The 12116-nt window shown below is 41.4% G+C and overlaps 1 protein-coding gene across 1 annotated transcript in view; it reads right to left on the reverse strand.

Moving 5' to 3' along the window:
- The window catches only part of camkvl (CaM kinase-like vesicle-associated, like), a 39482-nt gene extending 31673 nt beyond the window's left edge, over nucleotides 1–7809 (reverse strand). Inside the window, exon 1 of the mRNA XM_034144730.1 lies at nucleotides 7619–7809. The gene's annotated coding sequence lies outside the window, so the exon portion shown is untranslated. The remainder of the gene's footprint in view (nucleotides 1–7618) is intronic.
- Between the last annotated feature and the right edge of the window lie 4307 nt (nucleotides 7810–12116).

Raw genomic sequence — 12116 nt, forward strand, 5'->3', positions numbered from 1 at the left:
TTGCTTAAACTCTCATATTGTTTTAAGAAATAATTTGAAAGAGTAACAACCGGAAAAAAGTAGGCTGACAAATATACAACTAAATATTGTTTTTTTTCTCCACCAAACAATAAAGCTGTGGCTCTGAAATATCAGTGTGGTGTAATGTTGAAATAATGGCGCTGTCCGTGGTGCTGAAATATCAGATGGATTTAAATTGTGCCTTTTTCTTTGTTTTTGCCTGTATCTATGTTATTCTATAATTTATATTTATATCTATATTTAAGCCTTTATATTGTATTTAGTGTCACCTTTATGATACAAGTACAAATATGTGTAGTCTTTGAGAGCGTGAGGATCATATAAACACACTGCTGCCGGAAGTATTCCTGTAATATGTATATGATTATTCAACAGCACGTGTGTGTGCGTGTGTGTGTGTGTGTGTGTGTGTGTGTGTGTGTGTGTGTGTGTGTGTGTGTGTGTGTGTGTGTGTGTGTGTGTGTGTTTGTGTGTGTGTGTGTGTGTTGGTTGGTGCTGTGTGAGCAGGGGCGTGCTCCCATTGGGCCATCACCACTGTAAAACATTTACTTATAAATGACTAATTGATTGATTTCAAGTGATTATGTCCTTAACTTAAGTCTCCAAGTTGATAGATAGTAAGATCCACTTGGATACCATTTTCTTTATAAACATACTCATTTCAAAATCCCTACATTCATGATGTTTATGCAGAATGATCAGTTCCGATCATTCTGAAATATGCATGAAAAGAGAGTAGGTTAAGTAATGTTTTCTGTCTTTTGCATAATGCACTACAATAGCATACCTCTGGGAAAATAGATGACATGACACGCTAACTAAAGCTTTTACCTCGATGGGTGTGACATCACATTACCAGAGTCAGTTGTACTTTCATACTAATACGTGGAAAGGGTAAAATGATGTAACACATAAAGCGCCCTATGCTTAGAATCATATTTGCAGATGTAGCCATATGGCTATGTTCCTCAAGACTATTGTTTCCCAGAGAACACTTTTTAAATCAAAATATGATTTAAAAAAAAAGATAATAAGTTTGAGGTTCACCAGGGGACAGAGGCTCAGCTGGAGGATACGAAGCAGATGACATGGTACAGTATGTGTGAGAGCAGGAAGACATTTGCTGGGCAGGGGGGGGGGGGGGGACCTCTGGCTCAGTTAAGGGAAAAACAAACATATGCTGTGTGTGCAGTTCAGCTTCAAGCTCATGTTTATGTAACATAGGTGGTGGGGGGGAAATAAGCAGGGTTTTTGCTCCCACCTCTATTGTGTGTCGGTTCATCCTCTTCACCTTAAATTTGGTTTCTGCTTGGTTTATGTTTGCCACGTCCTTGTCAAAAACACCATTATCTCCAAGCCCCTGGGGCACTTAAGGATCGTTACGTGCCACCAAAATCTGGCGTCAGGGAGCGAACACTGTGTCACATTGCACAGGGGGTTCGACAAGTCATGTTGATGGATAGATGCACCTCTTAATCTTCTACCATCACCATCTGTAACCAACGCTGGCTGCTGTGAGGAGAAATCCCTGTTGTCGTGGACACGGAGGTTTCAGATTGCAGCAGAGCCCGGGACTCTTTTCCCTGCGCCTCAGCCGCAGAGTCTCAGTGGGAAACATTCACATTCAACCACTGAAGAATCAGAGGGCGTTTACTACATCCATTAAAAGCCATTATGGCATTTCATTATAATGGGATATTGATGCCCGCATTGCACCACCATCTAGGCAAGCCTGCTATTAGATTTCATATTGATGAAATTATAAATCTGTGAAAAGAATGGCTTACGTCTTCTGAGCGAAGGCCGTATATCTCACATTCTGCCTTTTGTTCCCCTCTTCCTCAAGACTATTACCGAACTCCTGTTGATTCAACAGCCGGACTTTCCCTCCTTTCCAAATCACCTGACCCCCACACCCATCTTTCTCACAGCTGTTCCCACTTCCCTTATCAGCTCTGCCTGGTCATCTCACCCTCCTCACCCACCTGCTTCCCATTCCCTCGAATTAGATCCAGCTCTACCAGTGACAGCCAAATGTCTTCCTTCCTTGCCAGTTTGTCATCATTGCAATGCAGTGTCATGCAGCCCGTCTGCTACCTACGGGCAGTGGCGTCGCCTGGCCTGGGCATCCGGGGCTTTAGCCCCGAATGTTTTTTCTGTAGCCCCGGACAATTCTCCCTCAATAATATAATACATTAACCGTGCTTTACGTGAACCTCATCATGACACAAGAGAGGACGGCAGCACTGTAATTTCCCGTGTTCAGTGAATGCAACAGAGGCATGACACCAGACCAATCAGAGAGTTGCATGGAAATAAACGTGTGCTTGTGTCATTCAAGCTCGGCTCTGTGTGTGTGTGTGGCAATAGCGCATTGTGTGATAGAGAGAGAGAGAGGGAGAGAGGGGGAGGGAGGGACCGGTGTCAGCATGGACCGTGTTGTTAGCATCTGGTTAGCTAGCTGCACTAACGGACATAAGGAGCTGTTTGTTCCACAAGAAGCTGGAGGAGAGTCCTCTCCTCTCAGACTGAGAGACTCAGGTGAGCTAAAGGACTCTCTGAGTGTTTAGATAGTTAACTTTAGTAAGTTATCTCAGTGGGTCTCAAACGGTTTGGTCACAAATTATTCAAAAGATTATTTCCGCGGCACACCTTCATATGATCATTATAGTTATTAAAAAAAAGAGAATAAAGGAAAAACAGTTATGAAATACTATATGGCACTAAAACAAGAATAGAGTTTAAAAGGGGAGTGATTAGTAAAATATCCATAAAGAAAAAGTACATCTGTTTACAGTTCTGCTTCATATGGGTGTTGAGAGAGGTATCCATAGATCTCTTCATTTTGCTCTCAAAGTGCACCAGATTGATGCATTTAACTTCAATATTTAAAAAAAAATCTTCCCGGGGGACCATCCCCCCGGACCCCCCTAGAGGAGGTGAGCCACCCACTCATAAAAAATACCACTTTACCCCTGCCTATATGCCGTGAGCTGATTATCGAGCCTTCATTGTAACAGTCGCGGGTGTACTGTGTGTGTGCGTGTGGGGAGTGTTGCAGTAAAAAATGCCACTGTAGTGCCGCCGCCACTGTGGGCTAAGCCCCGAATGTTTTCAGGTCCAGGCGACGCCCCTGCCTACGGGTCTGTTTTTTACCTGCCTGTGAGATCTGTTACTCAACTTGGGCTGCGGTCGAATTGTCAGTTTAGCTTAGGAACCTTCCGAACGGAGTGAAATGACCCAGAAGTACCTCAGTGGCCGCCATGATAAGAGCCCTTCGAATTCTCTAGTCTAGATGATAGGAAAGGAGGTTTGAAACTTCCTTTATAACCTCCTTTAGCTTAGGAAACACTGGACCTTCCATTACGAAAGGAAAGGAGAAAGTGCTGTCCCACAATGCCTTGCGGCCACAACATTTACCGTGATACAACATTCGGCCGTTCACTGAAAGAACCGAGAAATTATATCATGAAAGTTACGGTGCTTTTTAAGCATTTTAAAACGTATGTGGTAAGTTGCCAAAGTGCTTTGTTTTGAACGATCATCAGTATTATAATCAAAAAGAGAAATATGAACGTTAGTTTTTACTGAAATGATCAAATAAAGTTAACATTTCACAGTCTTTACTGAGCTGTGTGGGGTTTGTTCAACTTTTAAAAGATGTTTTAATAATGGTGATATACACAATGATAGATGTTAAGGACTAACGTTTGTAATAAATACATTTGTATTTATTTTAAGATCTTTTCATACAATAATACGTATTGGGATCATTTGTATTAATGTGGACCGGAGGGAGAGGGTGACGAGCATAAGTTTCACTTGCCTTTTTTATTTCAATTCCAACTTTGGTCATGAAGAATATGTTTCTCTGTTGTCCCCGTTCATAAAGCATAAAACAACAGCATCAGAGCACGGTGCAGAGTCTCTAGATGAGTTTACAGTAGTCCCTCGTTCTTATGAAACATCCATGTTGTAGTCCGCTGTATAAAAAACTGTAGTTTCCCCACAGCAGCAAACGCACATTTATGACGTCCGCTGGCGCATCATAAATACGTCGGATAGTGAAAGTGCAGTCGGATTCTCAAAGCACCGCAGTCTCTTCTCCTAAATCCTTTTGAATTCTCCTATCCACTATTCCTTAACCCTGTGACGTTTCACACAGAGGTCAAGGAATAGACGATAGGGATAGACGATAGGGATAGACGATAGGGATAGACGATAGGGATAGACGATAGGGATAGACGATAGGGATAGACGATAGGGATAGACGATAGTAGCTGAGTTTTGGACTATTTGACTGCAACCTTGGACTCTTTATGTAGGCCTGTGAGCTTAAGCTTTTCAAAATCAAATAAATGTGTCCTATTTTTTCCATTTAGGTCGTATCTCTGCGCTGCATGCATAATCCACTGTTACAGATATACTGCCCCCACTCTCTTCAGCATTGACCAATCATATCAATAATCAATGTTGAGGTTTTTATATTTTATTTCATATTTTTCTGTTTTAAATAATACATTTACTTCGACCTCTCTGTTCAGTCTGCAGTGATTCAACAAGGAGGAATACTTTATGTGAGTTGATCAATACTACAAATGTTACTCTAAACAGGAACATAGTCTCTTACATCCTCATCCTTTCGTATGCTTTTCCATCATAACGGCATTACTTCAGAGCTACTGGTATTGGATCAGTGTTGTAATAACTAATGTGATGTAATGTAATAACTACATTGTTCAGCCTCTATGAACTGTTTTGTAGTCAATAATAGTGATGTAGGGAGGCTAGTGTGTGCAGTCAACTCACTCTTCCATTTAATTGAGTTCAAACCAAATGAAAATACTTTTCAGGGATGTATAGCTCTTTGATTGTATGACCACGTCAGCATTTTCCTATTTACTGAATAAATCCACCCTGCTAGTATTAAACTATAGCACTGAGAAGTCAGCAGATTATTCTACTAAGGATGTCCAACTTGTTCAACTTCATAACCAATCAGAATACCGGAACTTCATCTCTACACAAAAGGTCATTCCTAATGCAGAAAATGATTTTAAAATGCCTTTTATCTTAATTTTGATCTGCTGAAAATACAAGAAACTACAACCATTCCCATACCCAAATTCCCCAAAAGTGTAAATAAGTATTTCATGTTCAGATTTCCTGCTTAAAATCTGACAAGAACTCAACTAAACAAACAGGATCGAATCATTCACGTCAAAAGCAAGACTTAAATTGTGACTCATGTTCAACAACTGTTAAAATGCAAAGCTATAATCTTTCAAATTGTTACATCCAAGTTCTCTTTTATAACTTTGTAAGATGATTAACAAAGCCATCCGTTCGGACGGTTAACATCCTGCCGATATGCTCAAAATGTTTCTGACTGAGTGCACATCATAGATCAGTCAGATAAAGAATCTCTTTAAATGAATCCCCAGACTTTTGAAAGGCAGCAGGCCCAACGTGCAGGTGAAGGTCCTAACCTCAGACTGGCATCTTCCATTCTCACCAAAAAATCAAGTTGGTGTACACAAAGCAAAAAGTCCATGAACACAAACATACAGTGTATCACTGAAACCAGCTCTGTTTGGTTATGTGTGTGTTGGCTTGTCAGTTATCTGGCTTGTGCAGTGAAATCCAAGGACAGCAGATTTGATTTTTCCATGAACAGTACAGTACACAAGGAAGAAGTACACAATGATTTAAAAGCCTTTTGTCTTTGAGGCTGCAGCCTTTCCACCAACTCTAAAAGAGGAGACGAGTTCAAACATAAAATACTGCAGTTTACAGGTTTGCTCTAGGGGCCGTGGACAAAGGAGGGGAAGGAGACTTGAAGATAGACAGCTATAGATAGATAGATAGATAGATAGATAGATAGATAGATAGATAGATAGATAGATAGGTAGGTAGGTAGGTAGGTAGGTAGGTAGGTAGGTAGGTAGGTAGGTAGGTAGGTAGGTAGGTAGGTAGGTAGGTAGGTAGGTAGGTAGGTAGGTAGGTAGGTAGGTAGGTAGGTAGGTAGGTAGGTAGGTAGGTAGATAGGTAGATAGGTAGATAGGTAGGTAGATAGGTAGGTAGATAGATGAGTGTTATATTTAGAAAGATGCATGGAGATAGAGACAGATAGCTGTACAGGTAACACACAGATGGTCTGATCCGGGTGAAACCATTATGTGACGGTGCATACTGTGAGGCTGACAGCTCAGCAGACAGGTGTGAACTGTGAGAAAAATGTTGTCTGATAGAAGGTTCTTCGCACTCTGTTATATCAAATCAGAGCAAGCTTTTCTTACCAGACGAAATGTGAGCGACCACATTTTTTTTCCCACTTTTTCTGTCGCCTTCCCCCCTTTTTGTCATCCCCAGCCTCACTCTCAGCCGCTTTGTTCGCTTTCTTAGTTCAGCAACCTCCTTTAGTCTCTCTCTGGGGTGCAGTAGTGTAGTAGCCTGCACTAGATTTTCTGTGATGTTGTCTTTCCTCTCTGCTGCTCTCCCCGTTCATCAAATTGCCCAAGCTCACATGAGGCAAGTTAATGAGGCCAGTAGGGGGTGGACTCTGCTTTCATAGCAAAAAAATGATATATGATATACTCTCTGTTGTGGCTTTGATAAACATTTAATCCCTGTTGATGCGTTTATGGGAAATTATTCAAACTTACCTCAGCTGCCCCTCTTCCACCAAAGCAATGATGTGGCCCATATATTAAACAACAGCCTCTCTTTCAACATTTGAGCTCACTGTGCTATCAGATATTTCAAATGCCCACTTAAAACTTAAAAGGACCAGCCCTGATTTAACATACGCCTGCAGTCAATACGCAGAGCTAGTATGGGGAAAGTAAAGTGGCTTGCTTCTGGACTGTTTAATGCATAATTAACAAGTGAATAACTGGAAGAGCTAAGGATACAGTTTCACAGAATCAGGCAGTGATAAGGGTGTGAGAAGGAACATGTGAACGCTTTGCATTACTTTTACTTCAGATAGGAACTCGTTTTCTTCAATACTATTACAGACACAGCCATTATCTTTGCATGGAAAACTTCTCTAGGGGACAAAATGACTAGGACCAGCTGTTGTAAAACTACTCTGATGAAGACCTGTAACTGTGCGCGTCAAATACAGTAGCCTATCTTTCTTAACCAACCAAAGTTGGTGACTATCCTCATTAAACTATATTGTTTACTGTAATGCTGCACAACACGCCTGAACATTATAGGAATATAAATGTTTTGACTGCAATAAAGTACAATAAGTTCCTTACAGTCGCTCTTTATAGACACTTTGCATCGGGTAGCCTACAGGCAGAGTCATGTATCAAAACAAAAAAAATGATGTTTTCTACATAATACAGACCGCGTCTCGTTTAACTTTATCCTGGCACGATGAGCAGACAGACACTTTTCCTGCTTTCTGTGCCAGTTGGGAGAATTACACTGCAGCTGTTTTACGCGCGGTTTCCGCAAAGGGAGTATCATGAACAGCATGAGCAGCACCGCACAAAACATCTCTTTTATCTCTTTATCGACTGCTTTCCTTCCGCCAAGTGCTTAAAGCAAAAGTAATTCATCTCACTTTGAGTTAATGCCTTACCTTGAGTTGTCGCTGCTTGAAGAAGTGTGGGTGCGTGTGTTTGCAGCCCCCTATCCAAAACGGAAACTCTGGTCCTACTTGATATCTGGACACGAAGAAGAAGAAGAGAAATAGCGCTTAAAAACGTTTCTTTGTTGATGTGCAAAGAGCGTCAGAGAGGTGAACTATCTGCGGCTCCTGCTCGGGCACGACTGTCTGTTCTTCGGTGAGAATTAGTTTGCTTGTTTCTGACTGCCGCCCTCCCTCCCACTCACTCTCACTCACTCACTGTCTCCCACCCATGAGAAATAAATAATCTTTCATCTCTCTCTCTCTCTCTCTCTCTCTCTCTCTCTCTCTCTCTCTCTCTCTCTCTCTCTCTCTCTCTCTCTCTCTCTCTCTCTCTCTCTCTCTCTCTCTCTCTCTTTTAGCCTAGCAGGTGGGCATATTTGAATAATGTGAGATCATTATTAAAGGCTGCTGGAGGCCAAAATGCGTGTCGTCCACTCCCCCTTCCAAACCCTGCATATTTTTTTGTATGCTTTAACAAAACTGTGTGTCAGAGTGAGGACTTTCTCCAGCTGTCCAGTGTGCAGGCAGTGGATTGAGAGTAGTTGGGATTAAACCGTGGGATTATACCTCAACATTCATCATTTCATCTCACACACTGAAAGTACCCTGGTGGACAATGACATCAGTCTTTGGCAGACGCCGAAAAACAGACACATAGATGTGGGTTGGGATGGAGAGAAATGAAAAAGAAAGAGGACAATAAAGGGGAGAATATAGGGAGGGGAAACTTTTATCCCCTCTGATCCATGTAAATATAAAGCTTTAAATAAAATCCCTCACACTATACTAGCAGGGCGTGTAGGGCAGTAAAGATCACCAAGGTGAGATATATCCTGGGTAAATGTGTGTGCTGGTGGATATGCCGTGTGTGTGTGTGTGTGTGTGTGTGTGTGTGTGTGTGTGTGTGTGTGTGTGTGTGTGTGTGTGTGTGTGTGTGTGTGAGTGTGTGTGTGTTTACATATTGGATCCATACACACAGCCAAGTCGGTGTATGTGTGCCTGAATACTGACAGATGGCTACTGTAATGACGCAGGAGCTAACCAATAGGTTTCTATGTGTCTGTGAGGTGTGCACATGCTTGTTAAGGGATTGTGTGTGTGGGGGGGGGCATGTGTGATGGGAGGATAGGAGGGAGGCAAAGAGGGAGGGAGAGAGGTGAATGCAGAGGCAACAGTTATCTCTTCTCTGTTATATCAGCCTACCAAATCTCTCTCTCTCACACACACGCACACACACACACACACACATATATGGTTATGACTGTTTATCCAGATGCTTACAGTTTTTTCCCACAGACATTCACAAGAGACCTTGAGTCTTCTGCAGCTTCCATTTGATGAAAAAGGTGTGTGTGTGTGTGTGTGTGTGTGTGTGTGTGTGTGTGTGTGTGTGTGTGTGTGTGTGTGTGTGTGTGTGTGTGTGTGTGTGTGTGTGTGTGTGTGTGTGTGTGTGTGTGTGTGTGTGTGTGTGTGTGTGTGTGTGTGTGTGTGTGTGTGTGTGTGTGTGTGTGCATACAGATAATATAGCAATATCAGCCTGTAATCTTATCAGTGGTGTTTCTGGTGGCTGTACATCCTCCATTACAGTGCATGTTAAGGCAAGTTGGATTAATAATGTATATGCAGGGCCAGGGCTGTGTATCCGATTGTGTTATAATGCCAGGTGTTCCTTTTTTCATGTCTGCCTCCTGGGTATTTGACAGTGCTGGAGGGAGTACTCAGATTGCTGACTTAAGTTAAAGTACCAATACCACGATGACAAGAAATCGACTAGAACATTTTCTGGTAAAAGGTAACAGGGCAAACCGTAGTCTTTTTTTTAATGTAAAACATTTATCTGAAAACTAATTTACAGCCATGTCTGTCAGATAAATGTAGTGAAGCAAAAATACAATAATAACCCCAAAGTAAAAAATTGCAGAAAAATGAAAATGCTCAAGTAAAATACTAGAGTAAATGTACCTAGTTACTTTCGACCACTGATATTAAAATTGTCAAATTAAATCAAGAGGTCATCAAGAGGACATTGACGACTCTCAATTCTGAACGAGAATCAGGGTTTGGCGGTTAAAGCATCAGATCAGAACTCCTATCTAGAAGACACCAAGGTGAGAGATTAACCATTTTGTTTAATTATGATTCATCACTATGAGTCGGTGTAGCCCCAGAAACACTCGCTGTTTAAGACAAATACTACACCAAGCCTGGGTTCTAGTAAGACGGAGAGAAGAGGTCAGCTAAATTGTGCCATTAAAGCGAAGCAGGAAGCACAGCTGTTGGGATAAAAGTAAAATGTATTGTAGCTTTGAGGACTCAGAGCAAACATCCCTGTGCCAAATGTGCCATTTTGAGCCGGCATGCTTCAAGGCCAGGAGCCATGTAGAAGGAGAGCTCAGAGCTCTGGCTCTCCTTCACTCACTTTGCCCTATTCTGTTTCCCCTTTTTCTCTCCACTAACACTGTTTTATCTCCAATCCGTTGCTTTCTCCGCTCTCCCTTTCTGTCACACTTGTGTGTGTTTTACAATTGATGTATTCTAATAATAATCATCCTGACTTGAGCACACTTCCTAATTTGTATGTGCATGCGCACTCATCCTTACAAGCTATCGTAGCATCCACTCAGCTGCCTTGAATCTCTGATTTAAATGCTTTTAATTGTTGTGCATACATACAGTAATGATTTGTTACATGGATTTACATGCACATTTTCTCCTAGGAGGCTTAATTTAGAATGAAATCCCTAACAGCCCACAATCTAGTCTTCTAGCGTATATTTCAGATTTGGCATCAAGTAAGATAATGCTATTAGGGCTGTGACCATCAACTGCTTGCACTCCCTTACACGTTGTTGCTCCATGTACGAGAATGCAGGCAAACACACACACACAAACACACACACACACACACACGCACATGCACTTACTCACCATGTGTTTAACTGGATTGTCTCCAACTTCCTTTTGTCGGAAGCTTACCCTCCCTTTCTCCCTCTGCCATCCGGCTCGCCCCCTGTCCTTTAATCTCGCCTCTCTTCTTCTACCTCTTTCTGTCATTCATCAGACTCTCTTTCTCTGTAACTCTCTTATCTTTCTTCCCCTCTGCTATTTCTTCGTCTACTTTACCTCCTATTTTTGATATTGATGTTTCTCATAATACATCTTTTTTTCTGATTCTTCATTTTTTGTGTGGCCCGCCACAGGTCCTCCTTGTTGGGCTGCAGGCCAGTGTGGGTCAGCGGCAGGATGTAATTACTCCTCTCCTCCTCTGACAGCTATAGCGAAAGAGAGAAAAGAGAGAGAAATAGAATGAAGAAAAAGGAAAACAGACTAAATTATTTATTATAAGGACTAAACTAAAACCTCTGATTGATTTTCTTTCTTTTTTAACACATGCCTTTCTGTTATCTCTACAATCTCAATCACAGTCATGCAGGATTTAAAGTGTGCTGTTTCTCAATGAGGTTCCAGCTTCCTTCATCCATTGGCAAGGTGCATGTCTGCACAATCCAACATTGAGAGATGATTAATATAGAATGATTCATCTCATGCTTAATGTACCATATGAAGTTGTCCTTAATTGGTGCAGCTACATTTGAGTTGAGGAAAACTATTGATGTTTCCCAACCCATTGACTTCAGCAATGGGTTCAGAAACATTTGCATACCTTTAAAAATCAATAGCATCCTGAAGATTTTGAACGAATGGACTTACTGTGGCATGAAAAGAATAAAAGAACACAGAGGAAAAAACAAGGATTTGAATGGACTGTTTTCATCAAATGTGTCTTTTACATCAGACATGGGTCACGGCGTCACGCTACAGTTTTCCAATGTTTATCTCATCGTGGCAGCTCAACTGGCAGGAGAACTCATTAGTTAAAGGTTGATACAGAGAGGGGAAAGGGATTGTTTGAAGTTTCTGCTCGATGCATCACTGTGAACGTTGTCGTTAATTACCCAAATTAGTGAGACTGAGATGTTGCTTCCAGATGCTATTCTTATCCCAGGTGAATATCGATGATATTTCATCAGCTCTCTGGGGGTCACAATTTACAGAGGGATCACCAATTAAGAAGTGACAATAACCTTTATTTTAACTTTTAAATCATTATTCAGGAAATAGGCAGTTTTCACACAACACGTGAATCATCCTGTAGTCAAATACACCATTATGGTATACGTACTATAATACTTTCAAACTCTACAGCCTTGTGGTATAGTTTAGTGTATAAAAGTATCAAATCAATGCTTTTTGGTTACCTATATTATAGTAGAATAAAAGTTGGCAAAATAGGATATAAGCAGGTAACCGTTGTTTTAGGGGGAAATTCGAGGCAATGTTTAAATACATTACATTACATGTTACTTGTAAGACGCTTTTATCCAAAGCGACTTACATACTCAATACTGTGGACAATCCCCACAGGAGCAATTTGGGGTGAAGTGCC

Source organism: Trematomus bernacchii, unplaced genomic scaffold, assembly GCF_902827165.1.
Source record: "Trematomus bernacchii unplaced genomic scaffold, fTreBer1.1, whole genome shotgun sequence".
Taxonomy (NCBI): domain Eukaryota; kingdom Metazoa; phylum Chordata; class Actinopteri; order Perciformes; family Nototheniidae; genus Trematomus; species Trematomus bernacchii.